Source organism: Acartia tonsa, chromosome 6 (assembly GCF_053477335.1).
Source record: "Acartia tonsa isolate MP-2025a chromosome 6, ASM5347733v1, whole genome shotgun sequence".
In the NCBI taxonomy this organism is placed as follows: Eukaryota; Metazoa; Arthropoda; class Copepoda; order Calanoida; family Acartiidae; genus Acartia; species Acartia tonsa.
In genome coordinates, this window is record NC_137265.1 from 41499832 (window position 1) to 41514912 (window position 15081).

The window sequence follows — 15081 nt, forward strand, 5'->3', positions numbered from 1 at the left end:
TGTGTGAAATATGTATGTATTTCAGTAGTGCAAAAAATTAGCACATTGTTTTAAGATATTAATCCGAAAGGTTTTTCCATTTTAATAAGATTTACCAATGTCATGATTTATTTATCTAACAATTTCAGTAGCACAGCTACTTTTTAACTATGTTTGTATGTAAGATGGAGTAGCTACCAGTTGCCAGGGATCTAAAGGAATAAGACAATGGCCGATAAATTGATATACATCACCAAAGATGATACAAAAAACAACCCCTTCTGAAAATTACAATTAGTGGTTGAAACGTTTGGACACTTAACTTAATGAACCAACCAATCAAACACAATTATCCTTGTTTATAGAGGTTTAGTGAACAATTAATAAAATTTCTTATTCATTATTTTGGTTTATGAGAAATTTTAAAATAATTAAAAATTTGAAAATGGCATTCATGTATTATATTCATACTCTATTGATCTCATAATTGATTGAAAATACCATTTTTATAGGTTTTTAAAATAATAAGCAAAACATATAAATATTTTCCAGAGAGAGAGAGGGACAATGGACTGTTTATTACAATAGTCCCCAAAGTAATACAATCATGCTTTCTTGTTCGTTGACTTAAAAACTTTGGGGACTTTTATTAAATTTAGATTGGTTGATTTATTAATTTCTGTGTTCCATCGTTTCAACCACTAATTGTAATCTAATTTTATATGCTTTCACTTAATTTGTTTAATAACAGAATGGGTATGAGTATGAAACTAAACTATACAGTTTTTATATGTGTGTGTGCATATGTGTGTAATATTCATATGAAATTGTGTGTGTGAGTATGTGTAATGCTTATCAGAAATAAAGAATTCAGTAACTTAGGAAGGGGTGGGGGGGGTTTGGGTTTGCGGAAAAAATTAAAATTATTTCTTTTTTAAGCAGATTTATGGAGCAAAGCAAATCTATAAGTTTGAAAAATTATCAAGACTTTTAGAACTTTTTCATCATGCAGCTCCAAACTAAGAGGTCCATTATTCATTCGCCTGTTATTCAATAAAGACTCAAGTAACATTTAAGATTTACCTTTTGTAATTAGTAAAACTTTTGTTTAATTTACAGTTTCTTTAATTTCTAATGTTTATGTATGTATGAATTTGGGCCTCTATCGCTAAAATACATACACACAAAAACAAAATTAATCTTTTAGATGCTTGAGAATTTTTGGTAGTATCCCCTTTTTCTGCAAATGGACCATAATCACCCTCCACCCCATCTAAATTGGTAAAATGTTATGTCTTTTTTAAAAATCTCCAACCCCCGACATTATATATTGAAATTACATTAATTGAATTTATTAACAAGATGTTTATGAAGACAAAATTAACGTCTTTAAACATTCAAAATTTCAAAGAAATCAAATCTAGAAAAAGTAATGAAAAGAATTTTTTAAAACTTTTGAAGGGGGGGGGGGTCCCTTTTATAAGTTAAGGGTTGTTAACTAAGTTTGCATAATGCAAATATATGTATGTATGGTAGTCATATGTATATTAGAATATGTAGATTTTTTATAATTCATACATACATACACTCTAAAAAAAACAAATCAATTTTAAGATTTTGAATCCATTAATATTAGAAAATTATTTGCTTAAATTTCTAAAATGACAAAAAGTTTTTAAAAGAAACTTTATCTTACAATTAGTCAAATGTATTTTTTTTATGTTTTTTACAGTATATATATAATATTGCAACCAAAATAGCATTAAAAAGAAATTGCACTCGACATAAATCCTTAGTATTGTATTCAGTGGTTATTTGAACAAAAAAATATGAAAGAAATACAATCAATTAAAATCATAAAAAGTAATAAATAAGGATAACCTATAAATACCATCCTTATATTTATGGGGCCCTTGTTAGGTTAACCACCCCCCCCCCCCCCTTCTTTTAAATAAACACACCCATATACAACCATATATTCTTTATATATGCACCTTATAATAGAGGATTCCTAAAAAGGTAAATTTATCATAATAACAACAGAAATAAGGCTAAAAATTTAGTGTTTTACTGCAGTATTGGATAGTTTTTGAAACCAGACTAAACTGACCGCTCGACATTGACCTATATTCAAGGTGAACACTTCCCCTTTGCAACTAATGGTTTAACCCTTCCCCCTTTAATTTCTATGAAAAACCAAATTTCCAAGAATTACAATAATAATCACCACCTGTAAAGGGGGTGGGGAGGGGTGTAAGGGGGGATTAAGGGGGTGAATCAAATATGATTTAGGGGTGGAATAATATGGGTGGGTACATATTAATAATCTATAAATAGTTTTATCCTTTTCCATCCCCTAAAGTTCAGGGGGGGGGGGGTCTTTAATCTCTTTTAATATTCTTTGCTACTTTATTATCAATTTTTACCTGTCTTTCTATATATGTTACAAATATAAAGAAGATTTATATCTAATCAGTAGAATCTCCAAGAAAAAATATATTTTTAAATTTTATTTCTGAAGCAAAAATATTGGAACGCCATCTTATTTGAGCATTTTTGATGGTCTTAAGCTTGTAGTTGATGCAATGATGCTAAAGAACCTCGTAATAGTGTCGAACTATGACGTCAGAAAAAAATAACAATTAACCAATGAGAAGCCAGTATTCACTGTAATTGACCAATGGTAAAATATATAGCGGTCTCTCATTGGTTAATTGTTAGTTTTTTCTGACGTCATAGTCAGACACTTTAACTGGATTCATGCTAAAAAATGTTTCATTTATATCAGAGAACAGCTAGTGGATGAGAAATTGATATACATCTCCAATTAGGATAAACAAAATTACCCCCCTATAGATCAAAATTATTGATTGATAATTTTGTAACCAACCAATCAATGTTCAATAAAAGTACCCAAAGTTTTTAGTTAAAGCAGTTTTAAACTTTGGGTACCAGTGTAATTTACAGTCCAATGTCCGCTTCCTCCCTGAGAAATTTAGAAGCATCATTTATTGATGGTTGGTTAATGATGTTATAAATGCCAATAGCCGCAAGAAAACCAACAAAATTGCTAAAAAGCTTTTAAATTTTTGACGGGTGGAAAATTAAAGTGCAAAATAATGTTTCATAATTGGTTATATTTCTAGAGTGTCAAAAAAATTCAAAAGCCATTTTTAGCTACATTGAATGGTTGCTTATCTAACAAACAAAGGATATTAAAGGTACATCCTGTGAAAAAAGCGGGTGAATTTTTATAGTAAGGCAGGGTGGTAAAAAAGATGCTTCAAAATGGTTTATAAAAAATAAAAAAAATTTACCAGTTCTTCCTAATAAAATGACAATTTAAAAGAAAACAGAAAAAGAAAAAAAAGGAAGAAAAACTAAATGTCGAATGCAGCCAATAGACCAAAAATTGCAAATAAAATTTCTCATTGCAAAATTGTATAAAATTGTGCTAAATAATTGCCCTACTTTAATTTTCTTGCGTATACGGGGACAGAGAAAAAGTTTGTTAAAAACTGTTAAAGTGTTAATTGAATTTTGATTGGCTAGTTCATTTGGTTGAGTGTCCAAATGTTTCAACCACTAATTGTAATCTACAGAAGGGTTACTTTTGTAAATCATCATTGGGGATATGCATCAATTTATCAGCCATTGTCTTATCGCTGTAGAACCCTGAGATATTGTTCATAATGTCGATGTAAACATCATCCAAATATGTCAACTATTAATACATCTCTTAAATATCATATTTACTATAAAGATTTAGATCAACAAATGCTAAAAGTTTAATAAAAAAAAGGTTGTAAAACTTATTTTTTTCAAAAACTTTTCTCTAGCCCTGGCAATCACAAAGCGGCAGAGGAAAAAAAATCCAGAAGCGAAAATTCACTTCAAGAATGTTGAAAAATGCAAATTTGAAACAATTATTATGCTTATTTTTCAAAAATCATCTCAACGACTTTTTATTTATTTAATATTTGCTGGAAAAGATCGTTATTTTTAGGCATATAAGTAAAAACTAGGGGGACGCCTGGCTTTTCTTCAAAATGTTTATATATAATTTGACTAACCCAGCTTTTTAACAGTCAAATTTTGAGACGAGAGAGATATGGGGAAAGGGCACGAAATGGAGTGAATGAAAGAAAGAAAGAGGAGAGAGCAAAAAATGTTTAAGTCTCTGAATGAAAGAATTGAAAAAAACAGGGAGGGAGGGGACATTGGGCTAGTCCCCAACGTTTTATAATAACATTTTCTCATTCATTGACCCAACAACTTTGGAGACTTAATTGGTTGGTTCATTAAGTTGAGTGTCCAAACATTTCTACCACTAATTGTAATCTACTACAGAGCTGTTTAATTTTGTGTATCATCATTGGGGATGTACATCGATTTATCGGCCATTGTCTTATCCCTTTTGATCCCTGAAAAAACAACTAAGGTACCCTTATTTCCGTTGAAACTAATAAACCAAAATAATAGGGGAGCAAATAAGACATGTTTTAAAAACGGTTTACACACATATACATATGTATGTAAAGTACATTTTAAAAAAATAGATAAAAATAGTTTTCTGAAAACTCTTCAGGAGATAAGAATGCCTTTCCTTTAATTGTAAGAATGGCAAATTAAGTAAAAATTGGGTATACCTATTCTAATATATATAATACCTAGCGAGATTTTTGTCTGAAGCTAAATGTCTAAAAATGCTTGTTCGAATTGGTTGTAGTTTCCAGGGAAGGTTTGTTAATGTCTTCGGATGGTTTAAGGCTATTTATTTATATTCCTTGTCATCCTTTTGAGGCTATGGCCGAAGCAATTAGAAAGATATACCTACTTGTAATAAGGTTTATTTAAGTGTATTTTCATGGAGATTTTAGTAAAAAACATACCTAAAACATAAATTAAACATTAGATTTTGCTTTTAAAAACATAATTTTGTATATTCCAGACTAAAAATATCCCTAATTACTTGTCTAAAAGCGCATATAATTGTTTTAAAACATAAAAAATCATGAATATGGCAGTTAAAACTCAAGAGTTACAACTTTTAATGACTACATATATATAACAAAACATGGTGTATAGAAACAGAGATATTTATTTGAAAATATTTTGTTAAAAAAAACTTTTAGGAAAATCATTTTCCAGTTATTTTTTATCAACTGGAGAACAATTTTGTCTCCTAAAAATTATCAATATAAAGCAAAATTACTGCATTTCTTGATTTAGGGAAAAAATTAGGGCAAAACAGTTTTTCTTCGGAAAAAATATCCTTGTCCACGATTACATTAACAGCATTTTAAAAGAATTTTAACGAATATATGTCTAGCAGCATATATTGCGGGCTTTTTTTCTTACTTCCATCTTTTCAGTTGGATACACAATAATTTTTACCCGCCAAAAAGTAACTTTAATTTTTTTTCAAGGGTAATTTTCACCCACTGATTTTGGATATTTTCTTGTGGATTTTTACACTTTTAGGGATAATTTTAGGTGGTAATAAAAGTATTTTCAGGGTAAAAATCCACCCCTGTTTAAGACCATACACATAAAAGTTAGTGTCAGGTGGGCAGTGGAGAGTTTTGTGTGTGTGTGTGGGTGTGTGTGTGACAAAACATGACCTTGATTACCTGTGCACCCCCTCCCCCCCCCATCCAAACACACCCTTAAACCATCCTCCCAACCCCTAAAACATAAAGCCGGCTCCTCCCTAATTCCAATTACTCCCTCCCCCCCCCCTTGCTAACGCCCCTTAACCCTCAAAAGCACCCACACTTGTCCCTAGAAGCGCTGTCAGTCGCAACTCCCACTTTTAAATACTTTAGAAAGCTCCCCCCGCCCCCCCTAGTATCTGCCCCTCCTTTAAAATATATTGAATGTCAAAGCATGCAAAGAATATAACCATCTAAATACCCCACCCCCTGCCCCATTGACTTTTCTCATATAAAGTATATGTACATCCATTTCTCTTTAATTAGACTAAAATATAGATCAGCAATAAAATTTTTTCAACATTTGAAAATCAAAATGACAATTTTTATACCTACATACGTACTAATTTAGAGCTACATTTCTGAAAATTATTTAGTATCCTATCCAAAGGATATTTAATAAGATAAATCAAAAACTTTTTTATGATAAAAATCTATTAAATTTTTCATCTCTGTTCCCGCCTTTTCTTGAGACATATATAGAACAATATAAATCTATATATATATAGAACCATATATCTATACTATAAGTACATACACACACATATAAAATAATAAGGGGGACAAGGGTCGAGTCATAAGGCAACCCCGCCAAAAGATGGCTCCCATAAAGAAAGACAATATTTCCAGGGAGTAAGGGAGGGGACAATGGATCGAATATTCAATTTTTAAGTAGTCTCAGACTTTGGGGACTGGCTTAAAGGGAATGTGCACGAATACAGCAGATTCTTACTGATTTTGGGGACTTGCGCATCAATGCCCCGCTAACTAGCTGAGCTAGTTTTGAATATGCAGACAGAAAAGTTTGTTTTTTATCGCTGGTTTTAACAAATATTTTTTCCCAAGAAAATTGTCTTTTCATGTATAGAAACTCTACTGTGATATTTATGTATTAAATAATCTAAGAACCGCTTGAAATTTGGGGTCAGTTATAAATATATTAGAAGGGTTGAGGGTGGTTTAAACAAGATTTTTCTAGTGATTAATTACAGAATGTTTACTACATTGTGATGTGTTGATAATTTAATTTTCAAGTAAATGATTTTTTTCTTAGAACTAATTTTGTTCTAAATTAGGTTACCATGATCCCCTTACAATTTTGGTAAAATTTTCTTGAAAAATCTGGTTTTCGTTGCTTTTCAGCGAACCCTCTTAAATTGAATTAATTGCCCATTGTCCCCTCCCTTACTCCCTGCAATATTTCACCCCCCCCCCCTTAAAACTTCACCCAACCCAATTTTTATTAGTTCAAGAAATAAACTATCTCTAACTCTAAAAGTATTTTTTAAGCTAAAACATAGATTTAGGACAATTTAAAACCAATATTGAAAAAAATGTAAAAACTTGTTTTTCATTCATTTTAACAATTTCTTTCCTTTACCCTTTAAATATCAAATTAGGTTAAAATGAAGATTAAATCTTTTACCCAATATTATCAAAAATTGATCTAAAAGAACCTTAATTAAAGAAAAAAAAATTTCAATCACAAAAATTATATAAGAAAGATAACGGTTTGAAAGAATTGGGTCAACTCAAAATTAACTGTTTAATAATGAAGCTTTTTAAAGTTTATATTTTTCTAATTAACTATTTAAATTTCTATCCTTTTTTTGTGCCATTATTTTTCAAAGGCCTTAAATTTGGTGGCATGCAAAAGTTAGCCAAACAAAGAATCCACTTTTTGTGTGTGTTTGCCATTTTTATAGGAGTATACACCGTACAAACACAATCATACCCACCCACCCACACACACACACAAGCTCACACACACAAACAAATAGAACCTTTTCTAATTCATGATTAAGAGTAGCATGAATTTGCATTTGTATTTAGATATGTACTTAATATACATGTATATTAACAAGGATGAAAACATCCATTTGAAGCAAAGAAGTGCAAAAACCAAGAAAAGCAAACGAATTCGAGCCCAAAGATGCCTATTAATAAAGGGATTATTCTTTCTTCTTTATGAAACTCAAACTTTAAAACTTTAAGTACTTTTATTTAATCTTTATTGGTTGGTTCAAAAATTTTGGAGTGTATTTTAAATCAGTTAATGTCAATTGCTTTATTCCTTAAGATATCTAGTGGATCAAAAAAAAAATCAACCATTTATCTAAAATAGCAGCTGAGCAAATCACAGTTCCCTTTACTGTTCTACAAAGTTTTAAAGACATATTATTGATAAACAAGTACATAAGGACATTTTAAAATATAGAGTAGCTTCGATACTAAAAAAGATCCTATCTTAAAATCTCATTACATAAAAATCTCTCCAACTCTCTCTCTTTTCTCTGTGTTTCACTTTGTATTGCGCGCACACATGTCTTTGTGTGTGTGTGTGTGAGTGTATTTAGGCCTAAGTAGGCATAAATGTGTGTGTGTGTGTTAGGAGAGAGAGCCTAGGCATATATGTGTGTGTGTGTGTGTAGCAAATTTTCTAACACAAAGAACCAGGCTATATAACCAAGCATACAAAGAGTAAAAAAGAGGGGGGGATAGAAAAGCAATGATTATGCTTTAAAGCGAGATTATTGCCTAGCTTACCACCCCCCCCCCCCCACTCTCCCCATCAACTAGGCCTATGTATAATGAAAGTATGCATTAGAGGGATGAAAAAAATGGAAGTGAGGTTAATAAATAAATAAAGAGAAAAGAGATATCTACCACTATTACAACCAAGCATTTATTAATAAAAGGTGGCAGCTTCTAAAAATGCTTAAAACATAGCAATCACAATATAAATAATGCCTTTGAGGCATAGAATTTAAATGTTGTAGCACTAAAAGTTACTCTAAAACCCCAAAAAGTCCTGTTTAATGCAAATAACAAAACATCAGAACAAAAAAGTATTTGCTGTTTGTTTGTATGTTTTTTTATATGGTATAGTGGCTAAAAAAGCCCTAAAATGTGTTTTAAAACTTGTATGAAAAATACTTTATTGGAAGAAAGAGAATTTTGAGCTATTGAAACCACAAATATTATTAAATCTAGAAAAATCTCGCATTGTACTGGAAAGTAAATTTAATAGTTTTCTATTTGTTACAAAATGCATTTAAAAACACTGTAATGATATAATTTTAAGGATAACAATATCCATAAGAGCGTGTTTAAGAAAACATATAAAATGTTTATAATGAACATACTTATAATTAACAGGCTAAATTTCTCGTATTAAAATTTGATGTTAGAAAGCCCAGAAAACATGATTTTCAACTTAGTAATTATTTTAATAGGTGCCTAAAACGATCAGAGTTATCCGTTATCAAAACATACGACCATGCATTAAACATAGAGAAGTATCGCTATTTGATGTATAATATATAATTCATGTAGTTATGTTTTTTTAATGATGTAACAACTATATGTCTGCCCCGTTTATGTATGTCCCCCCAAGCATACAACATCCATATAACCAACCATGCGTGGTATATAGAAGCTGCTGCATGTGTGTGTGTGTGTGTGTGTGTGTGTGTGTGTAGGGGCCCTGCTGCGCCTATGTGTAAATTTTTTCTGTGTATTGCCTTAAAAAATCAGCACTGTGAGTTTCATATGACTAGCGCGGGTTCTTTTAACATATTAACACCCCTAAATCACATTAGACTTAAGGCCTAAAAAGCCTTAAATTGGACTGTTATTTCTACGTTTTGGAACCATTTTAGAAACTTTGTCCATGTAATATATGTATATATATATGTACATGACTGTTTTGCCTATGGTGCTTTAGTGCTTTTTACTTTTTTACATCTGGTCCCCCCCTTGTCCCCTCTTGTAAAGAATAAACTTGAAAATTTCGGCAACACATAACACATGTATTTCTAAGTTTAAATAACCATTGAAAAATGACATGCATATAATACATTAGATAAACAAAAAACTTATATGTATGGTTTTGATTTAAGTACTTAAAATCTTGTATTTAAAGTAGTTGGGTTTTAGTTTGTGTTTCTTAAAAGATGTCTAAATTTTTCATTAACATATCCTTGGAAGGTTTTAGGCTATTTTCCAAGAGTTTTGCCAGCCTGAAACCTCCTTAAAATTTATTAAGGACTAATGGATTTACTAACAAATTTTTTTAAATTTTAAAAATATGCATTTTTTGGGTGTTAAAATGAAGTATGAGCAAAAAAATTAATATTAATGAATCATTGGGTTTGCATGTACTTTTTAATATAATATAAATGAATTATCTAATCTACAAAGAACGTATTACTCACATTATATCATTCCCTTTAGAAAATAAACATGCACACACACACACATATACACACACACACATGCACACACATAAATTATGAAGCAGGTTTTTTGTTGTTGGTATAAAGAAAGAAGAAATCATGTATTATAACTACATATAGAAGTTTATTTAAGCGAAACAAACAGACAAACATACACAAATAAGATTTGGTTGGAAGGCTGAGAAAATCTTTCTCTCTTAAAAGAATAACCAATGATAAAAAGTTAAAATACTTAATTTTGAGGTTTAACATTGGTGAAAGGGATATCTATGGATGAAGGGGAGGGGACATTGGGTTATATATATTAATACAAGTACCCAAAGTTTTAAATCATATTTCAGTCTCATTTATTTGCATTAAAACTCTGGTTACTTTTACTAAATAATGATTGGTTGGTTTAAACTAGCAGTGTTATTTTTTTAAAACCAATTCAGAAGGTGATATTTTATTTATCATCATTAGGGGATGTAGAATAATATATTTAACTTTGTCTTATCCCCAAAGATCCCAGGTGATATACTTTGATTTTTTCCACTGCCTTACTGCAGATTTTTTCAAATGCACCTTATTTTCAAAATGAACATACATATAAAGAATAAAGAAAGACCTGTTCTTTAAAAATACGGGGAAAGATTAATGGCATATAAAAAAAATCTTTCCCAATTGGAAATTAACTATTTAGTTTTATGATATTGGGGAATAGTTATTTTTCGCATCGTATTATAGACAGATTTAAAATTATTATATTAAAATAATAAGATTAAAATCAGTCTTTTTTTGCCCTGAGTGGTCGAATACCCGGGCTCATAAAAATTATATTAATTGTATTAATTTTATTTTAATATTTCTGGAAAATTGCCTATAATACGATGCTTTAAACGATTTTTCAGAATGGCTGAAACCCGGTTCTAATCCAGCGGATAGGAATCGGTTTGGAAGCAATAGTGGAAAGCTAATTATTTTCATATATGTATATTGAAAGCAAATATGTAAAAAGCGCTCTCTGTTCATGAATCGAATGGGTTTCTTTATGGGTATGTTATAAGGATGGAGAGAGAAAAAAATGAGGAGGGGTAAAATCTATGTAAGATGAAAATAAGAAAAACTATTTCAAGAAATCTTATGTGAAATAAAGATTAAAGAAATGTACAGTATTTAAAAGTTTTCTTTAAAAACAATTAAGAATAAAAATAATTTATACATCTTTTATTTTATATCGAAGTAATCTTATACTTTAGTTAACATCTAATCATTAATACTTATTAGTAAACCAAAAATATAATGAGTAATGACTACGTTTAAATCTAATATACATTCATGTCTTTTTAATTATTGCAAATTTGTAAATTTAATTTTGTAATTGACAAATTTAATCTTAGAATCATTCTTTACCAAAAGTTTGCCTAGATCGTTATTAATTCGCTTCTTATGGACATATGTATTATGTACTTGTATTTAAATATTATCAAATAAGCTTTTGTATAATATTAAAGATAGCAAAAAAAATTATTGAAAAAGCAAGATAATTTTTGTCCTTAGGTAGCGTGGCAGTGGCAATAACAACATTTGAGATAATATTAAAACACTATAGTCAAGGAGGTAGGCTACATTGGACTGTAAAATATAATAGTACCCAAAGTTTTACAACCTAAAAACTTTGGGTTAATCATAATTGGTTGGTTCAAACAAGTAGTTCTCAAACTTTTCAACAAATAAATTTAACTTACAGAGGGGGTATATTTGTTTATCATAATTGGGATGTATATAAATTAAATCAAATCCATTGTAGTATCCCATAGATCCCGGCAGAATAGGACACTTTAGGGACGTACGGACACATTGTAAAAGTAGCTTCGCTACCTACAAAAATATAAGGACATAAAAAACTCACCTTCTTAATTCATTGAAGAAAAAGCGGTAAAAATCACATTTTACACCGAAAAATCACTTAGAAACAATTATATGATCTAACACTTTTATATTTATTTATTTGATGATAATTATAGATCACAAATTTATCATAATACACACATGAATATACTAAAAAAATGTATTTTTTTTTCAAACAAAATCACATGTGTTTTTATTACTTTTTTTCCATCCATACATATATATGTTTATTTATAATGATCTTTTTATTATAAAATATATATACGTATGCTAACATAGAGTATATTCACAAAAAAACCTTACACACATGTATGTACGTGTGTGTGTGTGTGTGTGTGTGGGTTTGTGTGTGTAGTTGAGTCAGTGTTGTTATCTGACGGCCCTTGTGTTAGTTTCTGGGCCCAGTTTAGGAGTTGAAATCTCTCTCTCACACACACACACACACGCACACACGCACAAGCTCTCCAATAAACCATAAGGGCAGGGGTTATGTTGGGGGGGAGGGGAAATTGGGGGTGGTTGTCCTACCACCATGTACTTACACACACACACACACGCATACATATACACTTTCTTCCCCCACCTCCCCCCTGTCCCCAACCATTTTCTCCACAACCATCCCCCCTGACTTCCCCCCCCCCCCTCCTTCGTTTTCTTTAGTTTCATCCAAACACACAGAAAAAGAGAGTAGGGTAGCGAGGGGTAAATATGCTGCATTATAAAATCACATGCAAGTGCGCCACTAGCCTGAAAAAGGTTTGAGGATTGAAAATGAAACCTCTCTAATATAATCTTCCCTAAAAAGGACAATTCACAAATTCGCGTCTTTTTGACAGATATTTTGCATTAAAAATGGCTAATATCTTTTATTTGAAGGATTTTAGGGTAAGCTTATTATGTGTCTTAAAGACAATTTTGGGTCCATATGTCGAATTGAAATTACCCTATGTTACCCTAGTTGTAGAGAAGATAGATAGAAAAGTCCTACTCTATGGTTGTTGAATAGGAAAGGGGTATACACAAAATAACAGGGTGCGCTAGAGAAACTGTCTTATTTGTCGCACACCATAAACTAGAACCAGTCAATTTGAGATTTTCTCTCCTACTGTAGAACATAGAAGTCTGAATTTTCCTAAAAATATACCTATGTAATCCTTATTGAAAAGTATCAGGAAATTTGTCTGTATGTACCGTAGAATCCCGCAATCCACTGTACTGATATCCCAGCAAGATATTTCGCCATAGAGTCGCCTCTGAGCTCGTGCAATATATGAACTGATTCCTATGCTACCTCGAATCCTATTCGCCATGAATTAACACCTAATTTTTTGGCGATAAACGTTGGAAAATAGGCCTTTTAAACAAAAGGTAGCATGCGAGTATGGGAGTATGGGACGAAGTCGCACAATAGTAGCATTAATTAAAAGAGAGAGAGAGAGAAAGAGAGAGAGAGAGGATAAAAATAAAAGAAGTGAAAAAAGATCTGAGAGGCTTTTATACTATAGAAAGAACTGAATAGAGAGCAGCATTACTTTATGCTGCTTGCTATGATATCGATGGCGAACTCGCATGCTACCTTTTCTTGAAAGGCCGATTTTCCAACCTTTATCGCCAACGATATCAAACAACGTAGCATGCTACCTTTTTTTTTTTAAAGTTTCCCTGGGTATATGCTTCTCCTTGACAGGGTAGCTTCTCAAATGCCTTGGGAAGGTTTATAACTTATATGTCGGTACTACTACCCTCCCATGAGAAATCGCCCATAGGAAAAAAATATTATACACCCCTTAGTTTTTTCTTTAATTTTATAATATTTGAAAGTCAGGCCGCTTATTGGCTGCTTTCTAGCCGCTTTTACTATTGTAAAAGCCTTTGATTATTTTTTTTTATAGATTATAATATTCACAAATAGTTTTAATTAGAAGTGTTTTTTTTATGTTTTTAGTTGATTTTTTCTTTTAACCCATTAGTGCCGAACTTCCCCCCTGTCGTCAGAATCACTTGAAATTTTAAACACAGCTTCCTTAAGGGATTGTAAGACAATTGTATTTTTAGATTTTTTGATTTGTGGCATACCAAAGAAGTTTTTTTTTTGCGTCGTTTCCGACGCATTCGGACTAATCATTTTTCCCATGCGTCTATTATGTACCATATCGGACTAATCATCTTAGGCTTTTACTGTATAATCTATTAGTTGCTTCGCCCCTAACCTCTAGGGTGGGTGGGGAATGTCAGAAAAATAGCATAAAACCATCCCAAGATATTTATAAAGCTTTCCTGATAAGTAAAACCAATTCAGACCCGAAATTTCTATAATCTTTAGCTTCAGACAAAAACCTTACTACTTTATAATATGGAACACTATACTAGCAGCGGCTTTGCCCCTAGAGGCATCCAGGGACCCTTGGGTTTGGGGGGAGTCAAACCCCCTCTTTCAATTACAGTTTTTAAAGAAAAATTTTTAAAAAATAATGAGAGGGGTTTATTATTTTCTAGGGGTGATTTCTCCTAGAGCGGTTGTGGTACTCTCCCCCAAAATAGTTATAATCCTTACCAGGTCTTATGAGAAGCTAAAATGTAAAGGAGAACCATATCGGTTCAGTGGTTAGTGAGATCCCTTAGTACACACAGACACATGTATGTAGAATGTATTTAGATCCTGTTACTTTATTAAAAGGATACATAACACAGATACTCTACAATCAGTGTCTGTCTGTACGTCCATTCGTCTGTATAAAACAATTCAGAATATAATTATTTGGTACTAGTGGCTACGCCCCTAGAGGCCTTTAGGGGCACTTGGGATGGGGAGAGGTCATTGAATTCTACAACAATATTTTTTATTTTAGATTTAAAAAGAATTAATTTCATTCTTTTTTTTCTTGTGTTTGGGGTCTTTTTTAAGTGGCGATTTCTATTTGGAGGGTGGTGGTACTCTCCCCCAAAATATTTATAAACCTTACCAGGTTCTATGAGAAGCTACCATGTAAAGGAGAACCATATCGGTTCAGTGGTTAGTGAGATCCCTTGGTACACAACACACGGACACATGTATGTAGAATGTATTTAGATCCAGTTACTTTATTAAAAGGATACATAACACAGATACTCTACAATCAGTGTCGGTCTGTACGTCCATTCGTCTGTATGAAACAATTCAGAATATAATTATTTAGTACTAGTGGCTACGCCCCTAGAGGCCTTTAGAAGCACTTGAGATGGGGAGAGGTCATTGAATTCAACAACAATATTTTTTATTT

General features: G+C 31.4%; 1 protein-coding gene across 2 annotated transcripts in view; it reads right to left on the reverse strand.

Annotated features, from left to right (window-relative positions):
• The window catches only part of LOC145322689 (protein jim lovell-like), a 47886-nt gene extending 35607 nt beyond the window's left edge, over window positions 1-12279 (reverse strand). For both annotated transcript variants that reach the window (XM_080164898.1, XM_080164899.1), the window contains exon 1: window positions 11823-12279. The gene's annotated coding sequence lies outside the window, so the exon portion shown is untranslated. The remainder of the gene's footprint in view (window positions 1-11822) is intronic.
• Between the last annotated feature and the right edge of the window lie 2802 nt (window positions 12280-15081).